The sequence below is a fragment of the Ipomoea nil genome, unplaced genomic scaffold (genome assembly GCF_001879475.1).
Source record: "Ipomoea nil cultivar Tokyo-kokei standard unplaced genomic scaffold, Asagao_1.1 scaffold1952, whole genome shotgun sequence".
NCBI classification, from domain to species: Eukaryota; Viridiplantae; Streptophyta; class Magnoliopsida; order Solanales; family Convolvulaceae; genus Ipomoea; species Ipomoea nil.
The window spans coordinates 1,334,512-1,348,736 of NW_017618380.1; the positions used below are offsets into that span (position 1 = coordinate 1,334,512).

The 14,225-nt window shown below is 48.0% G+C and overlaps 1 long non-coding RNA gene across 1 annotated transcript; it reads right to left on the reverse strand.

Moving 5' to 3' along the window:
• Window positions 1–12,511: 12,511 nt before the first annotated feature.
• LOC109146941 lies at window positions 12,512–14,225 on the reverse strand. The gene is made up of 3 exons (XR_002048530.1): window positions 14,050–14,225; window positions 13,889–13,947; window positions 12,512–12,934 (listed from the first exon to the last, which is right to left on the reverse strand). It is a non-coding gene; the product is annotated as an uncharacterized LOC109146941 (long non-coding RNA).

A 14,225-nucleotide genomic window follows, 5' to 3' on the forward strand; every position in this document is an offset into this window, starting at 1 on the left:
TACTGATGGCCAGATCGTCGATCGGCCAGCGGCGAGTTCTCTGGTCGTTTTTAAGCAGCCGACGAATTTCCGGCGTGTAGAGGCGGCGGACGAAGAGGCTCGATTTGGGTGCAGTCACCGTTGCCAATCACTTGTCCCGTTGGAGAAGATCTCGGGCACCATTAGTCTGAAATCATCATCTCAAATCAACAAATTCGTTCTGGGATGTAGAAACACCGAGACTACTACGGATCATCTGGTTCCGTTCACTATGATGACGGAGGTAGAGCAAAGTACTGATAACGTGTTAAGAAATCATAGAAAAAGCAGCGATCAACAAGAAGAGGAATACAGAGAATGGAGAGGGAAAGACAGATCATCTTATTCCTTATCTTCATCATAGTACAATGATCTATATATACAATAAACAGATATAATAATAGAGAATAATTACATCCGTTACAGACGTTACAAAGCTATCATTAATGTCCACCATAAATCTATTTACAACAATAATATTATTTTACAATTAAATACTTGCTTTGCACATTAGTTTAATTTTTTCTTCTTCAATAAGTATTATGGACCATTTGCAATAAATATTACGGACCACTTACATACTGAAAATACTGAACAAACACCAATCTCGCCTATACCTTAGGCAACATTGGAATTTGTCAGGTAAATATACCACTGTCGCCTAAGGTATACGCGAGATAGGAATTTTTTTTTTTGTTAGAATGTTCTTTATTAGTAAATATTTTTATCTGTTTGAATTGTTTGAATATTTGTGATTTATGGTATTTTTAGAAATTAATTATATTAATGGTAGGTATTTTTCTTTTTCTTCTTATTCTGTTATTAAAAAATCACTCATTACACAACAAAAATTGATCTCAGTTGCTATCTATGCTTTATTTTTATTACTAGCTTTTTTACGTGCATTGCGCGATTGAGATAATGCCCACTGTTTTTTTTTTAAAAAATAAGTACTTTAAAGTATATCAAGACAAGATTATAAGTCGTTATGGTATTAATATTTTTTGTATGTATTTTTATAATGGTACATTGTACATTACTTTACAAATATTATACTATTATTTTTTTATCGAACAAAATTATTCTTACATTATTGTAAGACCTGTGCGACTTAACTACAAAGTTGTTGATCATAAATACAAGTACACCCGGTGTAACACTCCAAAATTTTAAAACATTTAAAACTCATGAAATAAAGGCGAATCTGTCTGATACTGCTAATTCTACGTAAGCAATATAAAATAAACCCGAGACCAATTAAAGCAAGTAAAAGACTTTATTGATCACGGTAAAGGCCCTAAGTACAATCTACTTGGTTGCTCTGAGTACCGACTGACTGCGGTCGGGATTCTCTAATAACAACCTATCGATCGTCCAAAAGTCCTCTACACTGTAGCTACTGTGGGTATTTATAGCCGCTGTGCCGGGGACAAGGATCCGGCCGTTCGGCATGTTATCCACGTAGCCACCACGTGTCATCCTCCCGGGTACCCTGTCTGTCGTCGTAAAGAGCCGCCACGTGTCCTTTGTCAGCTCTCTCGCCAAAGGGATTCCGCTCGGTGGTTGACACTAACGCTCGGGCAATTCCCGGTCGCTTCCCGACCGGGTTCTTCATAAAAAGCCCGACCTACTACCAGCAAAGACAAAAAGACAAAGACAAAGGCAAGTCGGTCGTGGTGAAGCTTATGCCGGTCGGGATATTCCCTACCAAAAGCCCCCCAGCCCGGGCCTTTTTGACCATCCGGGAAAAAACGGGACGGGATGAAAAAGCCCAAACGTCGGCCAACAAACCGACCGACCAGCTGTCATTCCTTCCCTCGCCACGTGTCGGCCACTGCCGTCCTTGGAATCAGTGCGGGTCGTGTCACGCAAGTGGATTGGTTTCCCGCCTAAATGTTCTCCTATAAATAGGCCCTTGAGGCCTTCATTTGAACTTTCCTCAATCCACTGAAGCAATCGGTACCCTCAGAGAGTCCCGAGCAGCAGTTCAACGAACCAGTCGAGCAAACCAAGCTTCAAGTTCTCTTCCAAGTATCATCAACCGGTAAGCTCTTAATTCTTTAGCTTTTACATCGCTTTTAGCTTTGCGTAGGAGTAGGATAGAACTAACTTCGGACTAACTTCCCGAACCCTGTACTAACCCCGACCGACCTTTAGGTAGAAAACATGTCGGATTCAGATAGCCAGAACGCCTCGATCGCAGACTACGACAACACGATCGAGCACAGCAGCGAGGAGGTGGACATCATGTCCTACTCCCCAGAGGTCGAGCAACGACCACAACACACACCCGACCGAGCCCCCGAGCCAGAAGGATCGCCAAGCTCGTCGGGGACATCCGGCTCGAGCTCCAGCGGGTCGGGGAGCGATGGGACGTCTACGAGCGGACGAAACTCCCCGGATACGGGCGTTAGGGAAACGCCCACAAGGGTAATAGGGGATTACCCTGGAGCTAAGCCCGAGGTGGAACACCGGGCACATGAAGCGGAAGCAGTCGAGGAAGACTCGGCTGGACCGGCGACGCCAAACGGGGACGGATTCGAGTTCCTCAACAGCGAAAGCGTCGAGGGCCAAAAAAGTTTGCTAACAAAAGGAGAAGCAAACAGAATTGCTGCAACACTTGCCGGTCGGGTCGAGTTCGACACCAGCAGGCAGCTCGGGAACGTCATCGAGCGACACCGGGGAAAGTGGCTCGGGATGCACTACGACTCCCTTATGGCCCCGATCACTTTCCCTTTCTCGAGCCCCCTTACTGCGTTCCTGGGCTACTATCAGGTGGTGCCCGGACAGATCTGCCCGAACGCGCACCGGATAATCGCGTGCTTCCTCCAGATCTGCAGTCGGCACAACTTAGCTTGCACCATGGAGCTGTTCAACTTCGTTTACCAGGTGAAGGTGCTGGCAGCCGCGTACGGGGTGGATTCCTGATGACCCTATCCCGAGCAGACAAGTGCTCGATTGAGGGGCTGCCCGGGAACAATCGGGGGTGGAAGAACCAGATCTTCTCAGTGAAATACGATTCGTGGATCCTCCCGGTCGAGAGGGTCTGGAGTCAGCGCTTTCGAAAGCAAGTCATCCCAACCGAGACTCAGGCCCTCATGGACGCCGTCACCAAAATCTCGGGCGAAATTTATGAATACCAAATCTTCAAGACGCCCGAGTCCCTCGAAGCGGCCAACTTGCCCGAGCCCGTATACAACATACCCGATAAGTACAAGCCCGAACCCCGGGGCGTTACGATCGCAAGGATGCCCGCCCGGGGTAAACGAAAGGGCAAAGGTGTAACTTTAGCCCTTTTCTCCGACCTTAATAGCCCGACTGGGCCTTTAGCTCGATCTAACCTACTTTGTTTTTGTTTGCAGAGATGGCCGGCTTTGGAGATGGGGACGTTCCTCTACGCCCGGTGACCAAGATTTCCCTTGGCCGGAAGAAGGCCCAGACCAAACCGGCCGGGGAAAAAGAGATCCCGACCGCGCGACCGATAGGGGCATCAACCGTCACCACGGCTGAAGGCTACGTGGTGGATGCCTCGGAGGTCCTGGTCGCCCGAGTGGCGGTCGGGAAGGGCAAAGAAAAGATGAAGGAGAAGACCGCTTCGGAGACCGGGGCCCTAAAACGGCGCCGCGAGCAGCACAGCCCGACGCCCTCAGGCGGCGGCAGCAAAGGTGGTTCTTCGATCCTCGCTCGGATCGGGAATGCCGGGTCGGCTAAGGAGGACATCTCTAAGCTGACCCCGAGCCAGGTAGCCGAGAAGATCGGGCACGACCTAGCTGAGGTAAGCGTATTTTCTTCTTTTAAGTTTTCTTTTAAGTAACTCCACTCGGCTAAAACTCGATCGTGCTATGCACTGCAGATCTCCCGGGCGGCCCAGTTCCTTCAACAGCGGGCCTTACAGGCCAATGAAGCCGAGGCCCTGAAGAAGGTCGCCAACCGGCGATTACAGGAGATCCGGGACCTTGAGGCCGAACTGAAGAAGGTGAAAGCCGAGCGGGATCTCTCGGAGCAGGTCGCCCAGCAGGCGATCGGGGAAGCGGCCGAACTTAGGGCTCGCCAAAATGACCCGGACAAGCTCGCCCAACATCTCTTCCAAGACACCAAATCGGGCGCTCGCTTTCTTCAGTCCGTTCGGGCCACCGAGGTCGGGGAGAAACTGGTGTGGACGTTTGGCCGGTGGGCGTACAAAGCCGGTCAACGAAAAATGCGCGATCAAACCAAGAAGATCATGGAGCAAGCCCTTGAAGGGGATGACCTCCAGTTGGTCTTAACTACACTCCCCGACGACGTAGCCGACCCGGGGCCCGCACCTTTTGATCCGAAGGATCGGACTAAGGCGATCGAAGCTGGGGCCGCCCCGAGCGAGGAGGGACCGCCGAAGAAGAGCGATGCTGAGACCACGAAGAAGTAGGATAGGTGTAATAAATTCTGCTTTTTTTTGTGTAAGTAGTGCTGATCGGGAGCCCGGTCCCGAGTTGTACCGGGCACGTTTTGGATTTAATAAATTTCTCTTTGATTAACTAATGCTGTTCGTTTTTTACTTTACGTTTTTATCTTCTACGCGCGTATACCGAACGTAAGTGCTCGACCTCACGGTCATTTAGCCCGGTCGTGCATTATTCCACTCACTCGATATCCGACCTTGTGGCCTTATGGCCCGGTCGCACATCCAATATTTCGACATTTCATTGGCCTACCCGACCGAGTTTATCCGATCCTAAGGCCTTGCCGAAATTTTGAGAATAGGTAAGCCTCCACGTTCGGGATATCTCCGAACAACGGACTTATGTCAACGTCGTATTGGCCAACCCGATCAGGTTTACCCGATCTCTAGGCCTTGACGAAATTTTGAAAATAGGTAAGCCCCCACGGTCTAGTTTTTCCCGAGCGATGGGCCTACAGACACTTCCTTATCCCAGCCCCCACACTATTGTGCTCTCAAGGCACGAGTGAGTGCGATAGTGGAAAGAAGTTGATTAGATCGGGGAATTATGTTGTATGCTCCTGGCTTCCCCGATCAAATGGCGTGACCCGATTGTCCGCCGAAGAGGAGCGTATTTGACCGGTCGATAAACTCGCTTCGGTCGATGTAACCATCTGCATACACCAAAAGGTATAGAAAATAATCGATCGGGCCGTCGTATACAAACGGTCAAGCAATCACCGATCGTATATACATTACACATTCCCGCTCGCAGGCGGTTAAGACATATTTACAATAATACATTTAATTACAAATGACGACCGGGACTAACTCGCAGGTCGAGCCTCCACTTCGTCCAAAGATTACAAAAAATAGGCTAGTGCCTAAACATAACGAGGTGCTCGGAATTCCAAGTCCCCTCGATTACCCGACCGGTTGTGGTCTGCAATCGGTATGTACCGGGCCGTATTATAGCGCTGATGATGTACGGCCCTTCCCAATTTTGAGCTAGCTTTCCGCCTTCCTAAGGTTGACTGGCTTCCCTTCGTCGTAGAACATAATCTCCCACCTGGAAATAACGAGGGTTGACCCGAAGGTCCTTTGAACTCTTGACTCGTTTCTGATACTCAGCCATACGCCGAGCAGCTAGCTCTCTTTTTTCCTCGACCCCGTCGAGATCCACGACCATCGCATGTTCGTTCTCCTCCGCATTGTAGGTTCTTTCTCGATCGGTCGGAATCCAAACCTCGATCGGGAGTCGGGCCTCTGCTCCATAAACCAGGGCGAAAGGGGTCTCCAAGGTAGCTTCCCTCGGGGTCGTCCGATAAGTCCACAACACATATGGCAACTCATCGGCCCAACTACGACCAGCCGAGTGTAGCTTCTTTTTTAGACCTTCTAAAATCGTCCGGTTAATGTTTTCCACATGTCCGTTTCCCTGTGGGTAAGCCACCGACGACCGGACATGGGTTGTCCCGATCGTGGCCAAGAAATTTTGAAAATATTGGCTTACAAATTGGCGGCCGTTGTCGCTGATGAGATGCACGGGCACGCCAAAGCGGGAAATCACATTGCGCCAAAGGAACCGAGCACACTGCTGAGAAGTGATCGTGGCTAAGGGCTTGGCTTCGATCCACTTGGAAAAGTAATCGATGGCGACAATCACAAATTTTCTCCGACCGGAGAGCTGAGGGAAGGGGCCCAAGATGTCTACCCCCCACCTAGCGAAGGGAATTGCAGTCGTTACCGGCTGATAGAAAGTTGCCGGTCGTCCAGGCATCTGGGCAAACAGTTGGCACGTCTCACATTCCCGAGCTAACTTTTCACAGTCTAGCTGGAGGGACGGCCAATAGTACCCGATCAGCATGATACGACGGGCTAACGATCGGCCTCCTTGATGTGAAGAGCAAATTCCCGAATGCAATTCCTTCATGACCAGATCAGCCTCAAATGCGGTCAAGCAACGCGTAAGAGGTCCTCCGTACGATCGCCTGTAGAGACGACCGTCCAAGACTTGGAACCTAGGGGCTCTAAGCTTGGCCTTCCGAGCACGCTGTGGGTCGTCTGGGAGTCAACCGTGCTCGAGGTACTCCTTTAGATCGGTGATCCAGTTATCTTCCACCGGTTGGATCGGATTGACCGGTAAACGATGGATGCTGTGTCTCGGGATCACCAAAATTCGTGCTATCTTCGACATATGTTCCGGGGCGTCTTGAGCCAATTTAGACAAGATGTCCGCGTCGACATTATCCAATCGGGGTATGTGCCGGACAGTATACCCCCGGAACTGAGCAAGCTTCTCCATGGCTAGGTCTCGGTATAATTACAGACGCTCTCCATTGACTTCATAGTCTCCGAGAACCTGCCCGACCACGAGCGCAGAACCTGTTTGAGCTCGGATGTATTCAGCCCCCAAGTCCCGAGCGCACTGTAAGCCGTTAACAAAGGCTTCGTACTCGGCTTCATTATTGGTCGGATGGAACTGATACATGAGAGCAAAGTAAACTTTGAATCCCTCCGGGCTCGTAACCACCACTCCTCCTCCTGAGCCTTTCTTGCTACTCGACCCGTCAGTAGCCAACGACCACCACTCAGCCTCGGGATCCGCAACTTCGGGGGGTCGGGTATCCCGGGCGGTGCACTCGACCAAGAAATCAGCCAAAGCTTGACCCTTAATGGCCGGTCTTGGTCGGTATTCGATCGCGTACTGGGTCAACATCAACGCCCACTTGACTAGGCGACCGGAAGACGAAACAGTTCGGAGGACTGGCCCGATCGGCTGATCGGTCAATACGCGAATTGCTCAACCCTGGAAGTAGGGAGCCAACTTCTTCGCGGCAATATATAAGGCGTAGACGACCTTCTCTAACCGGGAGTATCGGAGCTCAGGACCATGTAGCGCGTGGCTTACATAGTACACCGGTCGCTGGACCCCTTCCGGATCGGTTCGGCACAAGACTGCGCTTACTGCACGATCGGAGACGGCGAGGTACACGTCTAGCTCTTCTCCGAGCTCAGGCTTCAAGAGCACGATTGGTGACATGAGATACTCCTTCAGCTCATCAAAAGCCGCTCGGCATTCTTCGTCCCAGACGAATCCGTTAACCTTTCGCAGTACCTTGAAGAAAGGTAGAGCGCGCTCGGCTAACTTGGAGAGGAATCGGCTGAGGGCTGCTAACCGACCGGTCAATTGCTGGACTTCCCGAACGGTAGAAGGTGGTTGCATGTCTAGAATCGCTTTCACCTTGGCCGGGTTAGGTTCGATTCCTCTCTTAGTCATCATATAGCCGAGGAACTTGTCGGTCTGAACCGCAAATGTACACTTGGTTGGGTTCAACCGCAGCTAATACTTCCTCATGATCTGGAAGCACTCCCGGAGATCCCGAGTGTGGTCGGATCGGTCCCGACTCTTGACCAGCATGTCATCAATATAAGCTTCCATCGTTCGGCCTAGCAAATCGGCAAAGAGCATATTGACCATTCTCTGATAGGTGGCTCCTGCGTTGCGGAGACCGAACGGCATCACTCGGTAGCAATACAGCCCGTCCGGGGTCACGAAGGCTGTCTTGCTCTCATCTTCATGGTGCATCATGATTTGATGATAGCCCTTGAATGCATCCATGAAGCTCATCAATTCGGCCCCGGCCGTCTCGTCGACCATCTGGTGGATACTCGGTAGAGGATAGGGGTCGAGCGGACAGGCCTTATTGAGGTCGGTAAAATCAATGCACATCCTCCACGCTTGGGGCTTAGGAACAAGAACTATATTAGCCACCCACTCGGGATAGATCACTGGTCGGATGTGCTCGATCGCCGCCATCTTCTTGACTTCCTCTCTAACAAACTCGCGGCGATCGGAAGAAAGGTGCCGGGTTTTTTGCACAACTGGCTTTGCTGCGGGATCGACGGCTAACTTGTGACAAATAACAGATCGGTCGATCCCGGGCATGTCCTCGGGCCCCCATGCGAAGATATCGGCATACTCCCGGAGTATGGCCAAAATTTCTGCTCGAAGATCGGGGGTGAGGGCCCGACCAATCTTGATCTTCCTATCCGGTCGGTCCCCGGATAGGGGAACTTCTTCTATCTCCTCGGAAGGCTCTGGTTGTTCCTTCCGATCTTTAGCCTCTTCTTTGGCTATGGTGTTCACCCGGGAAGACGAACCGGAATCGCGTCTGTTAACCGCTCGGGTGTAACACTTCCTGGCGGATTGGACATCGCCACGGACTACACCGACCCCATTGGGGGTGGGGAATTTCATGCAAAGGTGAGGCATTGAAATTATCCCACCGATCTTCATAATGGCGGGTCGGCCCAAGATGATGTTGTGGACGCAATGGAGGTTGACCACAACGAATTCTAACTCCGTCTTGATCGACTTCGGGGCCGTGCCGATCTCGACCGGGAGCGTTATCTTTCCCTCGGGGTAAATAAGAGCCCCGGTAAAGCCAGACAGTGGTACACCGACCGGAGTCAGCTCCTTCTTGTCTAGTCCAAGCTTTTCAAACACGTCCAAATAAAGGACGTTCACACTGCTGCCAGTGTCGACCATAACCCTCTGGACATCCGTCCCTTTCACATCAATTGTGACCACGAGTGCCTCCATGTCGTGGTCACCGCTACTGGGTTGATCTTCCAGGGTGAAGGTTATGGGCTCCATCTTTTGCCTCTTCCCGGTCTCTCGGGAATCCACTATAGCGACCGGGCAATTACTCCGCGGTCGGGAAGCGTCTTCCAATCCACCGAAAATAACGTGTATGGTCGGCTTTCCTGCTGGTCGGCTGCTAGATGGAGGGTCAGGGTCCCGTCGGTCATCGCGACGATCATCTCTTCGATCGTCTCTTCGGTCTTGACCTGACCGATCGGAGCGGTGATGGGAACGCCGCTGATCTCTCCGATCGGTATTCCTCTTGGGGTCCTCTCTTCTCCCCACACACTTGTCCAACTTCCCAAGATTGAGCAAATCCTCCAATAGTTGGAGCAAGTGGCTACACTCTTCAGTGTCATGCCCAGCACATCGGTGGTAAGCGCAATGCTTACGAATGTCAGGACCATCTCGATCGGGATGGGGAAGCTTGATGAGGTTGCAAGACTGGGCATACTGCATGGCCTCCGCTGCAGATCGATTCAAGGCCGTAAACTCACCAGTCCTGGTGCGGGATCGGAGATGGTCATCACCCGATCGGTGTTCCGCCCGGCCGGCCGGTTTACGAGATGAAGACCCGACCTCTTGCGAGCGCTTTACGGCGTTCGCCTCGCCAGCATTGGCATAATCTGTGACCCTTCGAAGGGCCTCCTCATACGTGGCCGGGGGGTGTAAAATGAAGTCATGATATAAATACCCCACCCGGAGAGAGATGTGCAACATGTGGGTGGCGGTCGCATAATCCATGGGCTCGACTTCCCCGACCGCCGCCTTCCATTTGGTGAGGAAGTCGGTCAAGCTCTCGCCTTCAAGTTGCTTGGCCTTCTCCAGATACATGTAGGGCTTCCTCACCACTTTGGAAGTAATAAACTTCCTCACGAACTTGATCGCCAAGGTGTCAAACCTGTCGATCGAACCCGGCTGCAAAGTTCGAAACCATTCCGCCGCCGGACCGGTAAGCGTGGAATAGAATGCCCTGCACATCACGGCATCTGACACACCCTTCAGCGTCATATTGCTATAGAAATCGTTGACGTGAGCCTCGGGGTCTGTCCGGCTATCATAACTCTTCTCTCCAGAGACCTTTAAATCGAGCGGGTAGGGCTGAGCCATCACCGCCGCTGTGAAAGGCGTCTGGTGTAAGGTCGGTTGTTCGACCGAGGTTGCTGCAGGGTGCGCGTTTCTGAATTGCGCAAACTCCGCCTGGAGGTTGTACAGTAATCCTCGGGTCTCGTTGAGCTCGGCGGCTTGAGCTGTATCCCGAGCGCGTCGCCGTCAGTGAGATCTCGACCTGCTATACCCGGATGAAGCCTCCTGGCTGGCCTCCTGCATCTGTACGTCTTGCTGGCGGTTCGGGTCTTGGGGTCCCAAACGCTGACGCATCTCCGGTCGAAGACGATCAAAAGCTGCCGCTCGGGCAGTTTCTTCGGGGTCCTCCGCTTGGACGGGAACCTCGGCCGCTTGCTGGGCCTGCCCTGGTGCCTCCATCGCATCAGCACCCCCCGACCCCAACCGCGAATGAGCCGAGCGTCGAGCCCGGGAAGCGGACCGACGCTGCGGCTCTACTTGTGCGGCCGGGTGAACTGGAGGGGCGGCGGCTGGAGCCGTGTAAGCAGGCGTATATGGTGGATACCCAACCGGGGGAGTGTAGTACATCGGTTGGCCTGGCCAATATCCATACGGCGGAGGTAGGACCGGGTATGGATATTGGCCGGGATACATCACCGGCTGCTGCTGATATGGCTGACCGGGTGTTGGGTACCCCGGTTGAATGTAGTTCACCGGTTGTTGGGCAACCGGGTATGTGTTAGACGGATGCGGTGGTGAGAGATTGAGATTCAGTTCTACCGTCTGACCTTGCTGTTGGGTGGCATGGTGCCCAGATGAGCTCGCTGCATCCGCCTGGTCGTCGGCGAAGTTGTTTTGAGCCCACGGATACATGATTGATTGGAAAGGGAGCGGGTGCTCGTCAAGACGTTGCTTTCTCACACGGATCCCCACGGACGGCGCCAAAATGATACTGCTAATTCTACGTAAGCAATATAAAATAAACCCGAGACCAATTAAAGCAAGTAAAAGACTTTATTGATCACGGTAAAGGCCCTAAGTACAATCTACTTGGTTGTTCTGAGTACCAACTGACTGCGGTCGGGATTCTCTAATAACAACCTATCGATCGTCCAAAAGTCCTCTACACTGTAGCTACTGTGGGTATTTATAGCCGCTGTGCCAGGGACAAGGATCCGGCCGTTCGGCATGTTCTCCACGTAGCCACCACGTGTCATCCTCCCGGGTACCCTGTCTGTCGTTGTAAAGAGCCGCCACGTGTCCTTTGTCAGCTCTCTCGCCAAAGGGATTCCGCTCGGTGGTTGACACTAACGCTCGGGCAATTCCCGGTCGCTTCCCGACCGGGTTCTTCATAAAAAGCCAGACCTGCTACCTGCAAAGACAAAAAGACAAAGACAAGAGCAAGTCGGTCATGGTGAAGCTTATGTCGGTCGGGATATTCCCTACCACTGTCATAAATATCCAAACAAAACAGAAGCTAAGCATAAGAGTCGGGGTGCTATGTCACATCTAGGTTTGAGAACCTAGATGCACAGGCTAACTAACTAAACAAGTATAATCCACAAATTCATATTCAAATACAATTCAAAGCACACAGACCATCTAACTAATACTAGAGCTATCTATCTAAACTAAATCCACGAGTCCAACTAGCGCGCTCCAAAGTTACTGATCAACACCAGAAAAACATATGGTGCAACAACCATCAGCGAATAATGTGATAGACAATTTTAATATAATGTCCTCGCAAGTGCACGAGTCATTGTAGCAATAACGTGCAAAATCAAGGGTCGATCCCACAGGAAATTGTACGATGCAATTTAATGACTTGAAATTAAATTAATCGACTTAACAATTTAAAAGTAGTGCTAGAAACGAATATCAAATAATTAGCTCAAATGCAAGATAATCAAATTAAAATTCAAGAAGTTAAGTAATTAAGGCTAAATTAAAAGCCATGGTGTGTACTTAGTTAATTTCCTCAATCAAATTAATGAAAGCTAAATTGGCCAAATTCAACACAACTAATCTCAACATAAAACATAAAATAAAACTTAAAACTCAATTGGCAAATTAAACATAAATTAATGCATTGACAATTTCTAACATATTCCTAGAGAAATTATTTAGCAAAACTTAATTAAAGAATTAATCACACTAATACTTTAGCACAATTTTACGAACCAGAATTCATAAAGTCAAAAGGGAAATGCTCATTAACTTCTTAGAAGAATTAAAAGACTACCAAATTCAACAAGAAACTAGTTGCTGCAATTAACAATCTTGAAGCTTGAACTAACAACATTCTTAAGCAATTAGCACTATACTTAGCATCATAATCAAAGCATTGCAGTATAGTACTCTACTCAACAAAATTGGAATTGAAGGAATAGTTATGAATAGCTACGGAAATTAAGAAAGGAAACAAGCAAAGTTTGTTTTCGAATGCTACTGAAACAAGAATTACTGCCCAGAATTAACTAACCAACCGCCCAAGAAGCTACCACGACTGAATAGAAATCGTCGGCCAGAAGAAATTGCACCACCGCCAATCAGAAGCTGCCACAGAGAGAGAAATCCTTGCTCACCGCCCTCCGAAATTGCTCCCGGATTGAATTGATGATCCCTGATGAAGATTTGGCGCCGCGGAAATCCTGAACCAATGAATGCCATCGAACTCGTTCAAATCTTCCACCACTGAATCGGATCGCTTGAAGAACGCCATCCGGAAGTCTTATTCAAGATTGTGATCAAGAACCTGCGCTTCTTTCTCTCATTTGTCGGCTCTGTTTTGACGGAGTATTATTTGGGATGGTTAACTTATTAATAATAATATAATAATCTCTACTATAATATAGCCAAACATTTTTGATAAATAAAACGAAAAAATTGTTTTCCCGCCCATGAGAAGCGATGACATTTGGGGAGGGGCGTTTTAGACTTAAAAGAACAACTTAATTTTAAAGTATTTCATTTATTTCATTCATTGCGTGCAAGAAACATTTACATCTTTGCAGACTTTGCAGGTGCTAGCTGCTATTTCCAAGGCAAAAATTCAGTTTGCTATTTCCAAGGCATTAAAAAATTAATTTTGGCGGATGAGTACAACACAGAGATTCAATAAATTATATACAAATACAGTAAAAATTTAATTAAAAAAACCTTACGAGTACAGTTAAAACTATATATATATATATATATATATATATATATATATATATATATATATATATATATATATAATGTTACTGTCACTAATTTGCACATATAAATTAATAAATTGACTTATCAAACAGAAAAAAAATCACATCAAGTTGTAAAATGAAATACAAATTAATAAAAAAGTAAAAAATTGTAAAATGAAATACAAATTAATAAAAAAGTAAAAAATCAAATAACATTCGCTAGAAAAACGTGCATACATTTGATGAGATTTTTTCGGTTTAAATAAATTTTCCGATGAAGCATGTACAATTTGCATGTTAAAAAAATAAAAGATTAGTAGAAATTAAAAAAATCTACTATAAATGAATAACATTTAAAAAATTAAACCAAAAGAATTAACAAAAAATCGAAAAGTATAATCATGCAATGGGGAGAAAAAATCAAAAAATATAATCATATGTTTTGCGGAAAAAAATCGAAAAAAAATTAATAGAACCAAAATAAACTATTAAAAAAGGAAAAGAAAAATGACAAGAAAAATAAAAAAAATATTAATAATAAAAAGTATAACATACACAGTATACAGGGGTTTAGATCAGAAATTTTCTCTCATTGACCTGCACGATTTACATGTCTGAAAAAAAAAAAAAAACAAAAATTGATGTTAAAAAAGAAATAGATATCTTATATATTAAAAACCTTAGAAAAAAATGAACATAAAGAATTTTAGATATACCTATTTGTTTAGATTCGATTTGTTTCCATGCTTTTGTTCCTGTTTCCCGATATAGTCGCGAGGCTTACGGCGAAGCATTAGAATCAGAAGAATGGTAGGTTAGGATTTGTGGTTGATAAAAGATGAAGGGGTGGAAGGAGTGATGAAAAGAAAGAAAAGAGGTGGAAGTAAGTTGC